Raw genomic sequence first — 22,265 nt, forward strand, 5'->3', positions numbered from 1 at the left:
AAAGTAAATGAATTGTGTCATTACAGACAAGATAGATACACTGACCACAAAATAAAATTGTATGCATTGATGTAGTTTTCCAATGCATTGTTCTCTAGTGAATTGCATGCATTGGGGAAAAACTCCAACATAAAAATCCATCCCCATTACAACATTGCTGAAATAAAATCTTATCTTCCAGTTTCTCCTGCCCTACTTTCAAGAAGTTCAAAGTGGCATTTATTTTAGAAATTGTTCCCTCACTGGCATTGTTAGTCCTCCGCATTGTTAGTCCTCAGTGGCCTTTGCCTTTGCCACTGAGAATCAAACCCAAAGGGAATGTACATTCAATGTGTAGGGGAGCACACATGCATAAAAGCCCATAGTATTGTGCAGCAGAATATTTTTGGATGATATCTAATGGGAGTCAGTGGAGATATCCTTGGACATAACACTCTTTCCCATTTCCTCTGTACCAATTCGGTTTCATCTTAGAGGTATCCAAACACAAAAGAAAATGTATATACATGTCTAAAGGCAAGATTAGCAAGATTGTTTCTACTTAAGTTTGACTGAGAATCCAAACAATATGATAGATAATTCAGTTGGAGCCATCGGACAAACAACCCCTAAAATATGCATCAACATATATACATATATAAAGAGAAATATAACTAACACTACAGATTAGCTAAAATTCTTACAGAATTAGCCAATATGAATTTCTTTCTTATATCTATTGTTATAAAAATAAAAGTAACCACCTTAAGAGTAACAAAAGGAACAGCATCAGTCAATAAAAAATTAATACATTCTGCAGCTGAGCCAGAGAAGCTTACACACATTACATTTGTCATGTCTTTTCTGTGTTACTTTCTCATCTTTTCTAGACCTGATTTGTGATTATTTTGTTTTTCATTTAAAATGCTGCTCCAGTGCAGCTATTGATGTGAAGATTGACATATCTTAAATTGTCTTCTTTATCTCTTGGTAAATACTTTTCTTAATTTTGCTCCTTTGCTAGGCAGTTGTTGTTCATTAATTTTGTTATTTTTGATTATTATAATTGCTCAATTATGAAATTGTGATCATGAACAATAAAAAATTAATGAGCACTCACTTTGCAGCCAAAGAAAAAACCCAGCAATTAAATCCCAGCCCCAGCCCCTCAAGGAGAAGAAACTGATTAAGGAACTATTCATCAATGACAGGAAGAAATGATTAAGCACAGAGCAACGGAAGTAACTGTTAAAGTGTTTGTGTATCTCTGTGTGAGTCAGAGTAGACTAGAGAAATCAGTTCCCTGCAACTTTGGAGAGTGGACTTTATACCATTACAACCCTGCTGAGCTCCTCCCAGGCTGATCCCAAATCTCCAGGAATTTCCCTACCCAGTGTTGCTAACCTTAGTCAGCATATTGCCAAATTTTATGCATGTATTTTTATTATACTTCATATGAATACTTGTATCCTATGTTTCTGTTTCAAACAGATACACACAAACATGTCTATATACATCTATGCTTGAATTGTCCAGGGGCCATGACCCTGGTCTCCTGCTTAGGCTGGGAGAAGACCCAGATGGCCCGGGAAGAGCCTCAGGAGGAAGACTTACTCAGTTCACAGAGGCTCAAAGGAGGAAGAAGCCCCATCCAGGGTCAGCGACCACCAGCGCTGCAAAGGTCATGCAGTGGCAGGAGAACTTGGAGAGGCTGGCTAGGCCCAACAAATACACCAGGACCTTGCGGCAGCTGGTGGATGTTGCAAGACTGCATGGCAGGCTGCCCAACCCTGCCAACCTGGAGACATGGGAAGGGCTATGCCCAAGCCCAACCTGATGCCACACCAATAATCTTGGCCTTCAGGAAGGGGCCTGGCGAAGGCCCAGAAGCTCTTCTGAGGCCTCCACCCTCCTGAAGCAGTAACAGGGAGGAGAAAGGGTCCAGCCTGACCAGGACGGAAGGGGAAGGATGATTGTGCTGGGTAAAGGCCCTTAAAGGCTCTGAGGAAAATGCCAGGGGGAAGGGCTGGGGGTAGACCCCAGACTGAGGGGTAGGAAATAAAAAGGGTGAGGACCTGGCTGGCTGGGGAGGATGCACCCATGTAGCTGCAGCATTTTTCATGTCCTGCTACCTGTGGAAAAGGGACTTGGAAAGTACAGCAGTTGCTTGTAGGTACCTGTAGAAAAAGAATACTTTGGTAGAGCATGACAGAAAAATGTATGATTCCCTGACTAAAACCCCAGGAGGCCTTGATCTCAGGGAAAAAATTATTTGACGGGAAATAAAGCAGAAAAACCCCTCAGATTGTGTGCTAAGAGGAAATGAACTACCTTTATGGAGACGTAGGGAGGAGAACCATTTGTCCACTTGATAGGAAGGCCAAGATAGTTCTTTGTTTCTTCCAAAAAGTTCTCAGTGGACTAAAACTAGCTCCAAGGCAATACTTTAAGCAATGACAATATTTGGACGTGTAACATTCTGAGTGTTCCATCCTGAGATGTTTGCCTTTTCTCATAACAAATCACAGCAATGCACTTGAAACAGCAGCTTTATATTTTGATCCTTGACTGTTGGGTAATTCAAAGGAAACGTTTTTAGTTAAATATGTTTCTTCCCCAGAATTTCATTTTAATTTAAGAATTACTTGGAGCCTTTCTATATTCTCTCATTTGTGGAGAAGGAGAAAAAAGACAAGACAAATGTGCAAAGAGAAATTCTCAGTCTCCTAAGTACACTTATAAATGCCGATTGTAGGAACAAAGCAGCCTAAGAACAGCAGAACCAACAACACTGAAGAGTTGTAAATGCAAGCAACATTTCTAAATTTATGGGTCTTTCTTGCTATTGCTATCCTCCCGAATGCCCCTGGAATGTCCTTACCATGCCGCTGCGACTGCGGATGGCCTGGGAGTGCCCACACGAGGCCAGCCATGGCTGGTCATCACAGGGAGCCACAATGGCCGGGAGCCAGCAAATTTGTTCCTACGCCAGTGCCCCATGGATGGAATTTGTTCCTATGCCAGTGCCCCATGGACGGAATTTCCACTGGCATAAGCCTGTGCGGCCTCCAGAGAGGGAACCCCCATGGATTGGGCTGCCCAACAAATTATTTGCTACAATCTGGCAAAAACAAAACGTACAAACCTATATAGATATTAGCGGTTTTATCTTTTCATGCAGCTCTAAACTATGTAAAAGTTTTATTCCACACTGATATCCATAGAATTAGAGTGAATAGTCTACACAGGCTTGTACTGCCCAAGTGTTAGAAATGCTGAGGCGTCAAAAGAGCAAAACTGCGTAGATGGGTAATGATTTCATTATAGTTTTCTATGGGCACAGGTGCTTATAGGGGTGGGGAGATACAAAAGAACACAATCATTACAAAAGATGCTATACTGCTTTTTAAAAAAAATCCATTGAATTGTGATTTTGTTAATCCATGTCCAGGTTGGACCTAAAACTATTTTCCAGCCAAATGAACTTATCCACTGCATTTTAATGGATAGTGTTCTCTACTGGGGAGCTTGTAGAAGGAGTCGATTTTCTCAACTAACTAGAATTTTGGAGATTGGTGTGGAGACAGTAGCCACCCCCCAGCTCTAGTATTCATGAATACAAAATACATTAATAGATCTTTCAAAACTCTCTTCTGGTAGATGAGAAAAATGCTATAAAACAAAACTGGTTTAACCCGTTTAAAGCATAAATTAAAAGCATTTTAAAACTTTTAAAAACTTTTCTTATTAACAAGAGAAAAAAAATATCTCTAGCAGTATTTGCCATTGGTCACCAATTATTTGTATTAGAAAGGTAAAGTAGTCAAGAGACCTCCTTTTAGTCAATACATAAATGGTGTACAAAGAACCATTCCAGTGGCCTATCATGGATTTTAGACATAGTCCAGTGCCTTTATCATAATTTAATAATCTTTAGCCATCACTTTTATTTTACAACTAATTCTGAAAGTTAACCAAGAAAACTTCCACATAACAAAATCAAGCACCATAAAATTACACCCTATATTGCTTTTAACTGTTAGTGGAAATGAAATGACTCATTCCTGCCAGATCAGCAGGAAAAACAGTTGGTGTGAAAGTTGGTTTGTGAATTAACACCAAACTATAACTGCTGGGGCTGACTAGCAGGTGAGAATATTGATTCACTATGATGTTTTCATTCAGAGCTTTTTGTTTGGATGACTACAGATAAAGAGTAGAATGTGAAAGAGTGAATATTACACCAGCAGTATTGTACAGATTAAGTGGTGGCAGCGGTTGATTCACACTTAGAAGAAACCACAGCAGTTGCAGCTATGATGGTAGGTACCCCTGCATGTTTACCAATCAATGTGATGCTAGGAAAATGTAGGCGTAAAAATAAGAATGGTTCCTTCATTGTAGATCATCCCTCTGCACAAATACACAGCATAATCTGTCCAATCCTAAACACAGTTGCACCCAGAAGCCAATGGGTATAGAAAGGTGCTTGGGATCACACCGTAATTGCATTAGGCTAGTTATATTTCTAGAAAATATATATATATATATATATAACAGACATTACATAGTTAAAGTCAATTTGAATGCGCTGGATCCAAAAATATTGGTTCCCAAGCTGAACTGCAAGATTTCTACTTGCTATTTAAAGAATACAAATGGCTAATGAAGTATAAATGTTATGTCTTTTTGAATATATGACGACACATATCAAATAGTAAGCCCTATAGCCTCAGCTGGTATCTTGTTTGCTTACTTTTGCTCCTGAATTCAGCAAAGAATGACATGGGAACTGGAAGAGTTGCTGAGGAAGAGAAACCTGAACTGATTGTGAAATTTATATTGTAACTCAAACGTGTTCAGGTTACAAAACTTTTCTCAGAGTATAAGATGTAGAAATCAGAGGGGAAATGTAAAGTTCATATTATGTTAACCACATACTAAGATGGTCAGCCCACTCTTTAACATTTACTTGAGGTTGTATGTTACGACACTTCAAATAGTACAATTACAAGTATGCCATGTGGAGTCCTGTTTACTTTGCTACAATGCATCAACTCTAAACTTGTTTTATCAGAGACTGAATGAGACAGTTCTGTTGTCAAACATGCACGGCATAAATTCAATCAGTCAAAACCTTATCAATCACAGGAATGGTAAACAACACTGACAACATAGGTGTTATAACCCGAGTCTTCACATTGTAACACAAACACAAGCAGTTTTCCAGTTATAACCCTCAAACCACGTAGGTCTCCCGTGGGCAGGAATGGGGTTGGAATAAGTTGCCATCTGTGAATTTTAAACTGCTATTTAAATTTTGTGAATTTAAAATTGTATTAGGTTGTTTTGTTGTTATTATTTATATTTAATATTGATGTACACTGTCCTGAGCCCTTTGGAAGAGGGCAGTCTAAAAATGAAATAAATAAATAAATAAAACAATTGCCTTCAAAAAAGTATGCTGAAGATTTATCGTGTTTTCATATGATGCTTAGATATTTTGCTTTAAAACACTGTCATTAAAGATCTTGCCACAGGAAAAACAGAAAACTCATTAATAAATGCTCTCGTGAAAGGTCAACAAGTAGATATGTTTGTACAAAAATGTTTGCAACTAAGCCAGGTTGCAAGACAAAACTATTAATCTATTATCAAGTGTTGAATAATAATGCTGCTACATTCAGTAAACTATATGCTTAGTAATACATGGTAGAAAGATGTGGACTGCTTAAAATAATATTTACACTGAAATCTCAGAAATGAATACAAAAGACACAATGATGTGATAATTATGGTTGAGTAAAATATCTACAGAAAAATCCTTCAAGAAAAAGATCAGAAATGTTTCTGTAGTATGAGTCTGCTTAAATGGGCAAGAAAAGTAATTGCTGGTTCACTGTTTTTGTATTTATGGAAAGAACTGTTATTGTCTTTATGGAAAGAACATTGAGTGTGACTCTAGAGGAGTCAGTCAAAATACATTTCTGTGATTCACACTCAATGTTCTTTCCATAAATGAAAAAAAGATGCAATTTAGAAGTGTCTGAAATAGTTGATGCTTTTAGATTGCTTTAAACTTTCCCAATAAGGACTTAATAGGTCAATCTGATTATCAGGCCTGGTAAACTCTAACATACCAACTACTTAAAAAGTCTATTCGATCAGAAAGGAAAGGAAAAAGAGAGGAAGAAAAATGGAGATACAAGTACCAGTCTGAAAACCTGATTTCAGCAGGAACAGATATATCATATACAAACTAGTTTCTATGTGTTCCTGAAAGAAAAAAATTGCCGATTTAAATGTAAAAATAAGCTGTATTAAAATCACACCTGGTAATTTAACTCTTAGGGGAAAAAAGAGCTTTATTTTAACTGTGGTTCAATCAGATTTGAAATTTATATTTGATTGGCAAATTTTGTTCTAAATCACTACTTTTAATTTGTAATTATCCTGAATTATAGTATGAATTATAAACAATGTTAAATGTCAAAAACAAGCTCTCAAAATGTATTGTTACCTACATGAGAAGTTGACAAGAGAAAACTAAAAACGCTTACTTGGTAAAGATCCAGAAACCCTGTTTGTTCTTAGAATGTTCACTGGGTTGAGCTGGATAAAAATAAAAGTACAGTGAAGTCACAGATGCACCTTTCAAAGATCATCACACCAGCCAGCTGACCAATGGTCCTTTACACGTCAGACAGGCACTGACAGCTGGCCCTTAAGACAGTCAGCTGTCTGATAATCCACAGTGGGAGTAGGGGAGGGACAGGACAGAAATTGCTCAGAAGGCACTATTAGTCCCTCACTGACTTGGCCATAGCATCATAGCTCTTCTGGATACAGGGAGGCCACTGGACCTGCCACAGGCCTGACTAGGGCCTTTAACAGTTTTAAGGGGGCAGGTCAGTGAAGAGAAGTCAGCTCTGGCTTCCGGCTTAGAAGGCAGCAGAGCTAGAGATGAGAAGGTAGCACTCAACCCCTGCTCCTCTCTATCTGAGGGTAAGGAAAGACAATTTGTTTGAAACAATCCATAGATGGCTGGCAGGGTTGCCATTCTTCAGGTGGTCCCTGCACATCACCTGATCTCCAAACTTCAGAGATTTCCTCTGCAGAAAATGGCTGTTTTGGAGAGGGGACTCTATGGCATTATACTCTGGCATTATACTCCACTGAAGTCCCTCCCCTCCTTAAACTCTGTCCTCCCCGGGCTCCACCCCAAACCTTGAGGACTTTCCACGTCAGAATTGGAAAACCTACTGGCTGGGAGAATCCACTCTGTCAGCTCCTGTTGTGAGTTTTTCTATGTGATCTAACAAACATTTATTTATTTATTTATTTCTGAGATTTGTATACCGCCCTACCCCAAGAGGGCTTTAAAACAGTGGTTTGAGATAAACATTGTGGTGTTTGAAATAGAAATTGGTGTGGTTTTGTTTATGTAAAGTGTTAGGATTCATAAATATCAATGGAAAGTTATTCTAAAAATTAACTCTTCTATTTACCAATTGTTGATGTAGCTAGGAGCAAAACCCACAAACAGGAACAGGCGTATGTAAATGTCAACTAGTGATAACATTAAATTCAGAATTGGAAGATTTGAAAATGAACTTCCTAGTAAGGAAACCCATAACTAAATACAGATCCTCAACAATATTCAGGCCTGGTTTACAATGCACTTAGCCCCAGGTCAACTATTCTTGTTCCTGCTACCATCTTCCATTCTCATCTATACATACAAGTTGGCTATGATAAGGAGATTTCATCAAAGGGCATTAATTAAACAACACCAAAATCCCAAGTGCAAGGACCCACAGGAGATGAAGCTCCATGGAGAATGATATCCTAGCAGGATCTATGGAAAAAGCATTTTCCATGTTTCCTTGTGCCTGGAATACTGCTGAACATGTTCACAACAGCACCAAAATTCAAAGATCCATGGGATGTGTACTTCCATGGATTCTGATGACCCTACTAGAATTGTACAAGAAATAACATTCCCCGAGGATCCTATTGAGTGGGATCTAGACAGGAATAGAGCTATAGATACAAACACAAACAAAAGGGATCCAACAGATTAGTTTCACAAAGTTCACTACCAGAAGAGATAATGAAAAGGTATAAATAAATAATTTATCTTAGCAGGTCCATGCCCACATTATATTACTTCAGTGTTGATTTTGTAAACATTTACAATCAGATTCTTTAAGATAAAGCCATGACAAAACTTCCAAGAACCATGTGATCAACTGGTGCAATTTGTCTGTTCTTTTCAGTTTAATTAATTATCATTTAAATATTAAAAAATAATGAATGGGAATTGAAATGGAGAAAAATATTGGGATTGGCATGTTGAGCCCCTGTCAGCATTTGTCTATGTTGCTCATTCCATCATTCAGAATAATAAATTTCAGCATCTAATTATATTTGTCTACAATTTCCTAAGCAGTTATTCTAAATAATTAATTAGTTATTATGACATTAAATGTATTTTGTGTAATTTGTATTTAACTCATTTGATCCAGTAGTAGGTAATCAATAATACAGTGATTTACTCCTACAGTCTCAACCACTACAATCCAATTTAAGTAACAATATTGTGTAGCAATTTAGATAGGGTTTAGATATCATTATTGCAGCCAGAATATTAGTTATCCAAGCCATTTGTAGTTATATCTATATCTACAGGACATTTCATTTATTTAGATTTAGGAGACAGATAAGCTTATGCGGGCATTGCATGGGATTCCCAAATGGGTTCTGTGATGGAATAGTACTGTAAAACTAGCAAAGTCACATATGACTGTGAAAAGCATCTTTGCCTTTTGATCTCCTGGAGGGAGGACAGGAAACTATGCAGAGGTGCTAGGATGAAACTTCAAAGGCCTAAGTTACCTCATGGCCTGAACAGAGTTTTCCTGGGAAGGGGAAAACAAAGGTTTTGGAATTCCATCTTGAGACGTGGACAGAGAAGCATCTCTGGGCCATGGGTTCCCGGAACGGGGACAAAGAACCAAAAGGGATATGACCACCTAAGCAATCCCTTAACCGCAATCATGTTTTATTTCTTTTATTTCTGTTTTTCAATAAAAATCGTTGAGACCTCAGCTGGTTGGAGTTATTGGAGAAAAGAACCCAGGTGTTAATGGAACAAGCATTGGCTCTCCCAGGCTTGCTTTCATGATAGGTTCCAATGTCTTTTCCAAGTCATTCATAATTTCCTTTCAAATGATTCTCTGCTTCTACAACAAGATAGAAATTTGATCTATTTTTAAACCATTTAACAATATCATCTTTATTGACAGATATGCTCACCAGGACAGTATTGAATAAGAAGAACTGATTACTGTTTTCCTCTGAATGATTATATGACAAATCTTGTTTTGTATTCAATTATCTTTTTCCCACCAAGCACCACTATTTCTCTTGAGGTTTAAAATTTGTCTTTTATTGATTCCCTGTCCCATAATTTTGATCTGCTAAAAACTCTTTCTTTATATAAATAAAATATGGAACAAGAGAGGCTTAAGGAAACAAGAATCCAAAACTATTTTGTGTCTCTTGGAGAAATGGTAAAAGCAGGTTTGCAGGAAAGTTTCATAAAATAAAATTGGCAAGTTAAGCAATAGGCTTTTGAGGACTTACTGCTTGCCTAGAGGCTGTTTGCTTTGTAATGGGGTTATTCCGCAGTTTTCTGTTTACACAAGAGACTGGGCTAGAGTACTCACACAGTTCTCAGGTCCATTCAGCAGAGAAAAGCTGGTCCATAACAAGAGGGTTTATTTGCAAGGAGGGCACCACTTACAACAATCAATATTAGCCACAATAACTAGATATTGAAACCAAGAGCTCAGTCCAACTAAATCTCACAGATAATAGAGAAGACTTCTATTCTATACATACATATATAATAAATGAACCACCCTAGCAGAATCCCTTTTGCCTATACTATTTTATTTTTAAATAGTTCTTTTTTCTTATCTAAAGTACTATTACCAGTTCAACAAGGAAAAAGTTTGAATCCTATGTGCCTTGTGGTTTTCCTGTAGATTCTCCCTCCCCCCACCTTGCTCCAGCATTAGACCACCAGAGTTTAAAACACCCACATACACAAACCCAAAGCCCTTCTGGTCGTTTGGAAATGGTGGCCAGAAGAGTGGGGAAAACTGCTGTTGGGTGAGCTCGGGAAGGCAGGAAGGGGCAACAAAACCCGGATAAAGAATTATGCTTCCAGTTTAGCTATTTTGCTTTGCAGGGAAAAGCGAAGCAACAGGAAAGGTTGCTTTTGCCAGAACTTGGAAACCGTGCAGCTTCTCTGTTTGCCCCGCAAAGGACAAAAAACACATAAGGGAAAGTCTGCAGCAAAGGAAAGGTAAGCTGGTTGAGAGACAGAATGCAAGCGCTTACATGGCCAATAACAGGAATGAGGAAATTTAAAATATTTATAAACAATAATTATTTTGTAAGGAAGATGTATCTGATATATTTCACAGACAAATGTTGATACTTTTGATATATACAGAGATAGCGTTTACTTGGCAGTTACTGCTTAGCTGAACAAACTTAAACTTCTCCAAACAATATTTCCAAAGCAGGTGGAGACAGGAGCAAAAGACACAATTTTTTCCAGTTTTCTATCTTAAAAACTGGTTAAGGATCAATCTCATAGAAATTATTTCCCCTAGGTAAGGCCCCTCAAATCACTCCCCTTACATACAGGGTCCTTTTTGATTTTACACAACTCTTTCTGTCACTCTGGCTGCCAGCCTCAACTGTCTGCTTCACCAGTCAGTTTTCAACTGTCAGTTTCCCTAACAGTCACTCTCGACTGCTAACTGTAGAATTATCAGGGCTGTTTTTTTTAAGAGGAGGAGAAGGAGTAGGAGTAGTAGTAGTTTGGATTTATATCCCCCCTTTCTCTCCTATAGGAGACTCAAAGGGGCTTACAATCTCCTTGCCCTTGCTCCCTCACAACAAACACTCTGTGAGGTAAGTGGGGCTGAGAGAGCTCCGGAAAGCTGTGACTAGCCCAAGGTCACCCAGCTGGCGTGTGTGGGAGTGCATAGGCTAATCTGAATTACCCAGATAAGCCTCCACAGCTCAGGTGGCAGAGCTGGGAATCAAACCTGGTTCCTCCAGATCAGAGTGCACATGCTCTTAGCCACTACGCCACTGCTGCTCTCATAAGAACATAAGAACTAGCCTGCTAGATCAGACCAGAGTCCGTCTAGTCCAGCACTCTGCTACTCACAGTGGTCCACCAGGTGCCTTTGGGAGCTCACGTGCAGGATGTGAAAGCAATGGCCTTCTGCTGCTGCTGCTCCTGAGCACCTGGTCCTGAGCCCTTCGAGGGAGAGCAGTTTAAAAATCGAATGAATGAATGAATGAATGAATGAATGAATGAATGAATGAATGAATGAATGAATGAATGAATGAGAGCAGCAGTGAATGAATTAATTAATAAAAAAGCATTAAAACATTTGTCAGATTAAAACCATTTAAAACATCAACAATAAATACTAAAGGAACTTTAACTGTGACAGATGGCGATAATCCCCCCCACCCCCAACCGAGCCCACTGGAGGCCAGTATCGTATGGGGTTTCAATCAACCCGGCTGGTCGAATGCTAGGCGGAACAGGTCCATTTTACAGGCCCTGCAGAAAGCTTGTAGATTCCACAGGGCCCTGGTCTCCTTTTGGACCCTTTGGGCTGTAAAAGCCCTGGCCCTAATAGAGGCCAGCCGGATGTATTTCGGGCAGGGGACCTCCAATAGGTTCTCCTCTGATTATTGTAGGGACCCAGCGAGGGCCATGTGGGGAGACACAGTCTCTCAGGTATGTAGGTCCAAGACCACTAATGGCCTTAAAGGTTAAAACCAATACTTTAAACATGACCCGGAACTCGATGGGAAGCCAATGGTGGTACAGGACCGGTGTCATCCAGTCCCAGCTCGACATCCCAGTAAGAAGTATGGCTGCTGCATGCTGAACGAGTTTAAGTTTCCAGATCACATTCGAAGGCAGGCCAGCATAAAGCAAGTTACAATAATCAAGCCTGGAGGTGACTGTTGCATTGATGACCATGGCTAGGTCAGAACGGGAGAGATATGGGGCCAGTTGCCGTGCCTGCTGTAGATGGTGAAATACTGTTCGAGCAGTCTGGGTAACCTGGGCTTCGAGCATCAAAGCCGAGTGCAAGGTTACCCCCAAGTTTCTGATTGATGAGGCCTAGCACAATGCCATGCAGTGTAGGGAGGCAAAAGTCCACCGGTCACTCCCCTGGCCCAGTCACAGCACCTCCATCTTTGTAGGATTTAACTTCAGCTGACTCGCTCTTAACAAGCCAGCCATGGCCTCCAAACAGCGCTGGAGAGCTCCAGGGCCACAGATAGACTGCCCTCCATCGTGAACATGAGCTGGGTGTCATCAGCATATTGATGACACCACAGCCCAAAACTCCGAACCAAACTTGCTAGGGAGAGCATGTAGATATTACAAAGCATCAGGAAGAGGATCGCCCCCTGCGGCACCCCACATACAATGTGGTGATGCCCAGAGTTCTCTCCCCACAATGCCACCTGTAGCCCCCATTCTCAGAGGAACAATGTCAGCCAACATAAGGCCGACCCCCGAACTCCGATATTGGTGAGGCGGTGGACCAAAAGGTTGTGGTCTACTATATCGAATGCTGCAGTGAGATCGAGCAACACCAGAAGAACCGAACTACCTCTATACAAGTGGAGCGGGAGTTATGCAGTTATCCATCACATATTAATACTACCAAAGCATCAAAACCATACTTGAATGCATGAAGATTTAATGGGAGCAACATACTCTTATTTGCTAACAAGCTTTTCCCGCTTTACCAACAACCAGGTTTTTTGGACAGCAATTTTTTGTTTGTTTTCCCTTTCCTCATTGCCACAATTAAACTCTATAAGGGATTTACAATATCTAGTTTATACGCCTGCTGTCTTTCTCAGTCAGAGCTGGTTTCAATCCTACTTTACATGTAGTGAGAGCTTCTTGAGAGTGTCTTGTTTGGGAATTGTACGAGTAATGAATTTCAATGAGTGAAGACCAAAACAGCTAAGACATTTTAACCACTATATGATCACAGCCAAGAACAGCTAAGACATTTCCACAACTTAGGTTTACATCATATTTGAGCTTCGATGGCCAATTTAAAATAGGTTTTCCATTTTTATAAAGCTATTTAAGTGGAAACCTCCTCAATCCTCCCATGGAAAATGTGCTTAGCCTTATCTTGACACATCAAAATGCATCAACTGCAAAATCTCCAATAGAAACACTGAAAAGTAGCTATTTCCTTAGTGAAGAAATTGGGGAAAAAAGATAGATGTGGTCTAATACTGCTAGGAATCTATGCTTAAATGCAGGTTAATAGTCATTTTGTTAATAATAGAGCTCACAATTAAAATAATGCATTGCATCCTACCAGCTTCTTTATGCCTTTGGTCCATTTGTGTCCCACAATTTACAGCACAGCATTCTTGGCACTTAAAAGCAGTCCCCACATCCTTTTCTCACCATAGAAAAAGCTGATAGTATAGCCAGTATATATGAAGTACTATAACTTTATTCAAAATAATTAAACTGAAACTAGAATGATGTCTTAGAATTTGTCATTGTGTTAATTGATCTCCAAATGTAAGGACTGTTGTACTAGATCAGACCAAGGTCTTTATCTAGTCCTGCTTTCTATTTCTATCTGTAGATGATCTTCATAGAACTCTTCTTCAGTCTGTTTAGGTTTTCACTACCCTGAACCATTTGCTATGATCTCCAGACCTTATATGTCATTCATTAATGTCAAAAAGCAACAATTCCAATACAAGACCCTATGAGACTTATTAATTGAATATCTTACTCTGAAACCTGTCCATTATTTGATGCCCTATTGACTCCCCCCACTAAATAACCTGTCATCTTATCCCATGACTGTTTTTTTTTCACACATGGGGCCTTTAATGAGAAACATCAGACTGAGCTAAACATCAGACAGAGCCCTTCGGGCAGTGGTGGGATTCATCAGGTTCGCACCACTTCGGCAGAACCGGTTGTTAAAATGATGCTTGTAAACAATCAGTTGTTAAATTATTTAAATTTCCACCACAGAACTGGTTGTTAAATTATTTGAATCTCACCAGTGCCTTCGGGGGTGGAGCGGGATATAAATCAAATCAATCAATCAATAAAAATGACAGTAGCTGTTCTATGGGAACTACCCAGAGGGGTACTATGGTCAATAGTATCAAAAATCACTGAGAGGTCCAGAAGAATCATTAGATGTGCACTTCTTTTGTTCCTGGTGCTAATTCCATCAGCTCTCATAAGTCACTCTTAGGGAGAAGTGGAACCTAACCTGTCCATCACAGTGCTTCATCCAGAGATGCTTGAGGTTGCCCAGTCACCACACATTCTATCAACTTGCTAAAGGATAGAACATTTGAGACTGGTTAACAGTAACTGAAATCTCCTAGATATAGGGAGTGGACACACCTAGCTATACAGGGATGACAACCCCCTCTCAAGAAGGCATTTAACTACCTCTTAGACCCAGTCAGCTAGACCCCTTGGCAGATTTAAGCAGCCAGGAAAGGTAACGGACATACAAGCAGGCTATCAACCTGAAACCTTCAAGGATCCTATCAACATTCTCATATTGAATAAACTGAAAGATATCCCACACCTGGACAAATCAGCACCCAGGCAACATCTGAAACTTTCACTGCTGATGTAGAGTCCAAGTTGATATGGATATGAGCAACAGTCCCTCTAATTGTTTCCTATCACTGTGCAAAACAAACACTGAATGGAACTAAGCCACCTAGGTGAGTTCCCCCCACCAGGCAGCCTCTTATCTGCACAGTATCAATATGGTGACTGTGTGGCCATATGGCTTACAGGGAACATTGGATAGGAGAGATTTTCAGCCCCATCCAAGAGCCGGGTGCCTGGCTGCAGCGCCGAAGAGGTTGTCCAGCGGTGTGGGTAGGCTCAAAAAGTAAAGAACCCTCCTCACCACCAAGAAGCCTCTATGGGGCTCAATAAACATATGCTGGCCAAAAGGATAGTGTAAGTCAGAGGCCCAGTTTGCTAGTGTAACACTGAGAATGACCGGAAGGGAGCTTCAAGCTGGACAAAAGCAATCTAAGCCACTGCAGCCACTGTGTTTTCTAAAATGACTGCTGTGTCAAGCAGTACTGCCACTATGTGAACCAAGCTTTTCAGGGGTAGTATAACCCTTGCACCCATGGTGCATTGGTAAGTGGTACTGCCCCATGGGGTGTTGTCACTTCATGACGTTTACTGAGCAGCCTATTTATGGGGTTGTTTGCCATTGCCTTCCTTAGTCACCTACACTTTATCCTCCCCAACCATTCCCTCACTATGCTGGTGGCAGAGACGGGGCACTGGAACTGCGTCCATGCCACATCCCAGTATTGGGCAGGGGTGGCGGTGGCCACACCCCAGCAGAGTCAACCCTCTGCCAGGGAAAGTGCTCCAGGGAGGGCTAATCCACCAGCACACTCCTGTCCCCCCAATCTGGCTCACAATCAGCAAAATGTTGAGATCTAACTTTCTTTTCCACCTCATTGTGAGGATGCTGTTAATGTTCTGAACTAGTGCTTGATATTCTGAACCAGTCAATAATGGGTTGGATGAAGGTGAACAAACTGAAACTTAACCCTGACAAGACTGAGGTTCTCTGGGTTAGTAGAATACCAGACAGGGGACTTGAGATGTCTCCTGTATGAATGGGGTGACAAAGGTAAAAGTAGTTCCCTGTGCAAGCATCTGGTCATTATTGACACATGCGGTAATGTCACTTCACAATGTTTGCTAAGCAGCTTATTGACGGGGTTGTTTGCCATTGCTTTCCTTTGTCATCTACACTTTATCCCCAACAAGCTGGTTACTCATTTACCAACTTCAGAAGGATAGAAGGCTGAATCAACCTTGAGTTGGCTACCTGAGCCTGACTTCTGTCAGAATCAAACTCAGGTCATGAGCAGAGCTCTGACTGTAGTACTGTCATTTACCACTGCACATGGATTCAAGTGCTGTTCTACCCCTGAAAAGCCTGGTTCACATAACGGGAGTACTGCTTGACACAGCAGTCACTTTAGAAAACACGGTGGCTGCAGTGGCTTGGACTGCTTTTGTTCACCTTGAGGTAATGCATCAGCTATGACTATTATTGTTTCATTGGTATCTAGCCACAGTGATCGATGCCTTATTTATATCTAGATAGGGCTATTGTAATGTGATCAACAGGAGCTACTCTTGAAGAGTGTTCAGAAGCTGCAGATAGTGCAAAATGCTGCAACTAGTCTGCTGGTCAGGGCCAGATTCCGGAAGCTCATGAACCCAATGCTGCAGCAATTACACACTGGCTTCTGATCCACCACTAAGGCCAATTCAAGGGGCTGGCTTTGTCCTTTAAATCCCGATGTGGCTTGGGATTGAAGTATCTGAAGGACCATCTTCTCTCATACATTCCCGCTTGGCAATTAAGTTCACAGAGAGATGCCATCCTGACTGTCCCACCAATCAAAGAAGCTCACGTAGAGATGGCCTTTTTAGTGGCAACCCCACAGTTATGAAACAAACTCCCCAGGGAGGTGTACCTGGCACCTACACTTTTGATCTTCATGAGGCAATTGTAGACCATTTTATTTAGAACTGCATTTGACTAATTTAGTTTTCATTTATTGGCAGCCCTAACTGGAATTTTTAAATCGTGATCTGTTATGTGTGTTCTATAATTATTTTATTTGTATTGTAAGCTGGTTTGAGTTCTGCATGGTAAAAAGCATATAATAAATGTTTTAAATAAATAAATTCTGGCTGTTGTGGGTTTTCTGGGCTTTGTGGCTGTGGTGTGGTAGTTTTTGCTCCTAACGTTTCGCTTGCATCTGTGGCTGGCCTCTTCAAAAGTATGTTGCGGCGATATAGAGCCATTCTCCAACTCACTGTGACATACCTTTGAAGATACCAGCCATAGATGTGGGTGAGACGTTAGGAGCAAAAACTACCACACACCCCACAACCACACAGCCTGGAAAACCCACAACAGCCAGTTGATTCGAGATGTGAAAGCCTTTAACAATTCATCAAATGAGGTCTGCTTCACACAAAAGTACTATATAGTGGGTGTATCTATGTGGAGGACTTCACAGACAATATGGATAGAATATAAATTGTACTCGCATCTTTGCATTTTGAATAACAGAAATGATACAGATATTATTTGCAATAATAAAGGCTGTGTTTTGCCAAAGATGTCCTGATATCTTAGGATAACTTCACATATTTTTATTACAACTTCATGTGAGTTTCTCAGCCACACTAAGAGTTTACATCTGGATGTATCAATACATCTCAGTGAGCTGATATGAACAAGCTGGGCATGGCTATTAATAATATATACACAGTAGCTTTGCGGTGGGGAGAATATTCCTCACTTTAAAGTTGCAAGTAGTTCATGGTTTGATATGAAATTATATGTGATGTCAGTATCGCAAGAATGTCAGTTAATCATGTTGTTCCCTCCTCCCTTCTGTCCCCCTTTCCCTACCCCATAGGATGATTTGTCTAAGCTCACCAGGTATGGTTGTTTTATCTGGTGAATCATCTTAGGATACAAGTTACTGATTGAGCGCATGTAAGGAAGGAGAGCAGGAGCATAGTGACCTCAATTGAGTGTATAGAACCTACATGCACGTGGCTTGTATCTACATTTTAGAAATCATGCTGAATGTACTTGCGGAACAGTGTGAACAATCCTGCTTCCCCAGGATATACATTCACCTTACACACCACTTGTAAGGCGTGCACTATAAAACCTTTCTATCTGTCACAAGAAAACATTTATTGTTTTGGGAAATTGATCTTGAGACAGTCTCTCTGCCTTCCACATCCAACCACCAAAGAGGACAACTGGCCCACTGGTGTCAGAATTGGAACAGAGAGCAGGTTTTGGCATCGATGCACACTGATGTGTGTGTATGTGTGGAGGGGTTCTCTTACTGGTCTGAACTCAATCTATTGCTTCCTCCCTGGCCAGCTGTGGCGCCTTCCTTTTATAGGAGCCCCTGGGCTGACCCCCATCTAGCCTGCCTCCAGTCCCCCTCCACCAGTTCTACCTGGGAAATTATAAAAGGGAAGCCTGTCCTTTTTCTTCCCCCTGCTACCTGATTCTTTGTCCTGTTTCTTCAAACTGCAGCTTAGGGCTGCCTCATATTCTCTCCAATGCTGGCCTTCCCCAAGTCTGAGCTTTGTCTTGCCTTCTGATCACACCCCTGTCCACTGCTGCCTGGCTCTGTGCCTTGTTCTTGATTGTGACAGAGTGGTCTGCCTGAGTTCTTGTGACCTTCCTTTCCTGGCTTTCCTCACATGGATGAGTCTGTCCTCAGCTCAAGCAGCCAGGGCAGGATCCAGTCAAGACAGAGTACCAGTTCCTAACATGTCTAAATTTCGACATCAGCATGGCTGAAGAAATTCCTTAATTCATTTTTGTGGAGAAATGTTACTTGAAAGATGTACTTAAATGCATAATTACCCAGAAGATTTTGTGGCAGGTTGTCTTCTGGTTTTTCATTTCAGCACCTACATCTTGTGTTGTTAAATTCTGTTTCACACATCATTGAATTACCATGTTTTGCCAACATCTGTAAAAAAGAAAACTTATTTATTTATCCCCAGGCTCTGCCAAAGGTTGAGATGGTTAACTATCTTATGCAGACAATACAAATTGAAAATAGAAGCACGCAAGGCTTCCAGCATTTCATAAGACGCACGTTGCAGATGCTTCTTTCTGGGTGTGCAAAGAAAAAAATAACATTTTTAGTTCTGATTTATTTTGAAATTCACTTGGCATTTTTCAGGCTTGAGATTGAAGTGCCAGCCAATATAAATATGTATTTTTTAAAAGTTGCTGCTGTGGTTTTTATTGTTGTTGTATTGGGAAATACACATAACAAGTGGAATAATGAATTACCATGTTTTTCCGATAGCTACATAATGTTCTGATGGTACCCCACACCTGTCTATTCCAGTCCACTTTCACAACGTTCACCAAAACAGAAGAAAAGAGAACACAACTGGAGAGACATTCTATAGCAGTGATGGCAAACCTTTTTGAGACCGAGTGCCCAAATTTCAACCCAAAACCCACTTATTTATTGCAAAGTGCCAACACGGCAATTTGAAATCCAGGAATACTGAGGTTTTAGTTTAGAAGTTTAGGAAAAAAATGGTTGGTCTCCTGGAGGTGGTGAGGTCGGTGGCTTCTGTACTCTGAAGCAACTCCTGCAATCCTCCTTCCAGAATCGGGTGTAAATCATGACCCTAGGAGGATTTACTCAGAAGCAAGCCCCATTGCCAGCAACCAAGCTTACTCCCAGGTAAAGGATCGTGCTTTAGTTCTTTGCATGAAAATCAGTGGGGTTTAACAGCGCTTAACAGGGTTACCTACACTGCTTCCCAAAAAACTAGGTCTTAGGTTTAATGCTAATAATCGAGCCCAGTGGCCCAGGCCATCTTAGATGTGTGTGGGGGGGGGGGGGCGGGGAGTGACTCTGTTTGCGTGTGCCCACAGAGAGGACTCTGAGTGCCTCCTCTGGTACCCATGCCATAGGTTTGCCACCACTGTTTTATAGTGACCTGTATATATATTAATTTTTTTTTTGCCTTTCAGATGTGTCTCTTCCTACAGATTGGGGACAGCCTTTTTTCCGTACCCATATGCCTTCTGTTGAAGAGCTGGCTAAGGACAGGCATTCCAATTTAAAGAAATTTTTTATTTATCTCCCATTACTAACACAACTATATGCGATGCAAAAATCTGCAAAATCTTTGGATTGTGGATTGGAACAGAAACCCAGACCAGAGAGTAATAAAATTAGAAACAGCAGATCTGAAAGAAAGATTACACAACTATTTATAAACAGACAAATCAATGAAGAAACGAAATATAATTTTAAATGATAGCCGTGTAACCAGGGATGGACGGTTTAAAATTTGGGAAGCTACATGAAAAAGAATCAGTCCTCCAGTATCTCTACTTGTGTTGCCTACATGACAGGAATGTGATGAAAAATGCTGATAGATACCAAAGGAGAAATTAAGTCCAGGAAAAAAAAAAGACAAAGGTTAAAAACTACAATGGCTATTACATTTTCAACTAGCTTCAAGATTAAGACAGGAAATTAAGTCAGGAAGATATAATAAGGGGCCTTACAGAATTTGAAAAGGTGATCATGCAGCAAAAGAAAACTTACCAAAAAGTAAGAGAAAATTGGAATAAGATGTTTTAGCAGTGTTACATTGGCCAAAGGACATCGAGAAGATGCGTAAGAATTATAAAGAGAAATGCTGGAAATGTAAAGAAATGGATGGCTCTTTGTACCATATGTGATGGCTGTACAGGAAAGTTACAAAATTATAGAAAAAAATCCTGCAAAAATACAGATAATTTTTAAAATTAACTTTGTTATAGACACCAAGACAATAACATTAGGCATATTACCAAAGAGCAGTGAACTGTTTCACTATTTGATAACAGTGGCCAGCAATTTAAAAATTGCAAAAAAATGAGAGCAGTGGTGGAGGGGGAGTGACATGTAATAGCTCTGAGGTTTTTTCTCCCAATAACATCAGAATCAGTTTCTGTACCCACATCTAACTAGACAAATAATTAAGATTTAGAAAACAAAGATGTTCCTTTAAAGGAAGCACTTTTGAATGATCACAACACTCCAATATGGTTTTCATTCTCCAGTGCTATCTATAATGTAGATTTTGCCCAATCTGTTTAAAAAAAGAGTAGAACTGAGCAGCTGCTAGTCTGCTTCCAAAAATGCTCCATACCAGTTTGAATATGAGAAAAAGGTTTCTGTCCATGTTATCCTGACACCATGCTTCTATTCCATGTAATAATACCTGTTTCTTTGAGAAGTATACTGCTTGCAAAATATGCTATGAGGATAAAAACACATGGGTGGAATCCTTTGCATATATTTAATCTAGCATAGGACTAGCATAACTGCAGCAGTTCCCATTGACAGCTTAGTTCTAGCTGTATTGATCACCAAGTATCTTATTTGGTGGGCTTGGGATTCCCAAATTTTGCATAGTTATAATACTGAAAGATTTAACAGCTAATTAAAAAATTACCTATATATAAGGAAGAAAAAAGTCTGCTTCTATCGGGAAACCATTGGGTGGCCTTGGTAGATAATAATGTTATTTTTAATTTCCCATCTATTTTCTTTTTCTCACTCAACACTATCACCTATTTGGAAATGTCACTCCCATCATGGATCATTCCATTCTTAGTCAAGCATCCTAACATTTTGATTGCCCTACATGACAACCATTTTGTGACTGGTCCTCCCTCACATTGTATCCATTTTGTGGTGGCACTCACTATCTCATAGTTCCAAAAGCATCCACCAGCTCAACACATATGGGCACCTCAGGTATATATCATCTAGATTACAAGAGTATACTCTTCTGTAAACAGCCAAAGTAACCTTTCCTTAACATTTAGTACCATGTTTTGTACAAGAAAGCTCTATCACATTTCAACTATAACCTACACAAGATACATCAGAAATGCTTCATGTTTTTAACATACCAAACTCAAATCCAGTCCTGTGCAACTGTGATAGTATCCCTGTCCTGCCTAAAACCAATCAAAAATTAATTACTAATTGGTTTGAATGTAGTCATTGGATTTTCCAGTACCAATATAGCTTCTGCATGAATGAAAACTGATTTCAACTGGTATTGTGGTTTATTTTTTTTCTGTAAAATGTTGAAATACAGAGAACATTTACCAAAAAAAGTGTTAACAATTGCTACAGAGCTGTCAGCTTGCGCACAGAACATAAACATCAGTTTGTTAGGATATGGTTCTTTTAGTGCATAATTATTCATTGTCTAAGAGGTAAACACTCTGCAGATGAAACCACCCACACACATTTATTGCTGAGGGTATTCACAGCAGGACTAAGTGGCTACCAAGAGAATAAATGGCCAGAGTTGAACAAGAAAATATGTTTATGTTTGTTTTGGAGGGTGATTTGGATCTCACTTGAATAAAGCCTTGGAAGTTTAGCCTGCCTTCATATTTTAGCTATTTTCACATTTAGCCCGCCTTCTTCATATTTTAGCTATCTTCCAGGCTGAATCTGGAACAAATATATATTCTGTGAATTAAATTATTGAAGAAAGCTCAGGAGTGTTGCAC

General features: G+C 40.0%; 1 protein-coding gene across 4 annotated transcripts in view; it reads right to left on the minus strand.

The window, feature by feature from the left end:
* The window catches only part of HRH1 (histamine receptor H1), a 42,395-nt gene that overhangs the window by 16,517 nt on the left and 3,613 nt on the right, over nucleotides 1-22,265 (minus strand). For 2 of the 4 annotated variants that reach the window (XM_048487874.1, XM_048487875.1), the window contains exon 2: nucleotides 18,573-18,681. The exons of 1 other annotated variant lie outside the window; for it this stretch is intronic. The gene's annotated coding sequence lies outside the window, so the exon portion shown is untranslated. Of the gene's footprint in view, nucleotides 1-6,539; nucleotides 6,631-18,572; nucleotides 18,682-22,265 lie in introns of those variants that run through there. One more of the 4 variants, XM_048487877.1, reaches the window with a different exon arrangement.

This window comes from Sphaerodactylus townsendi, linkage group LG03 (genome assembly GCF_021028975.2).
Source record: "Sphaerodactylus townsendi isolate TG3544 linkage group LG03, MPM_Stown_v2.3, whole genome shotgun sequence".
NCBI lineage: Eukaryota > Metazoa > Chordata > Lepidosauria > Squamata > Sphaerodactylidae > Sphaerodactylus > Sphaerodactylus townsendi.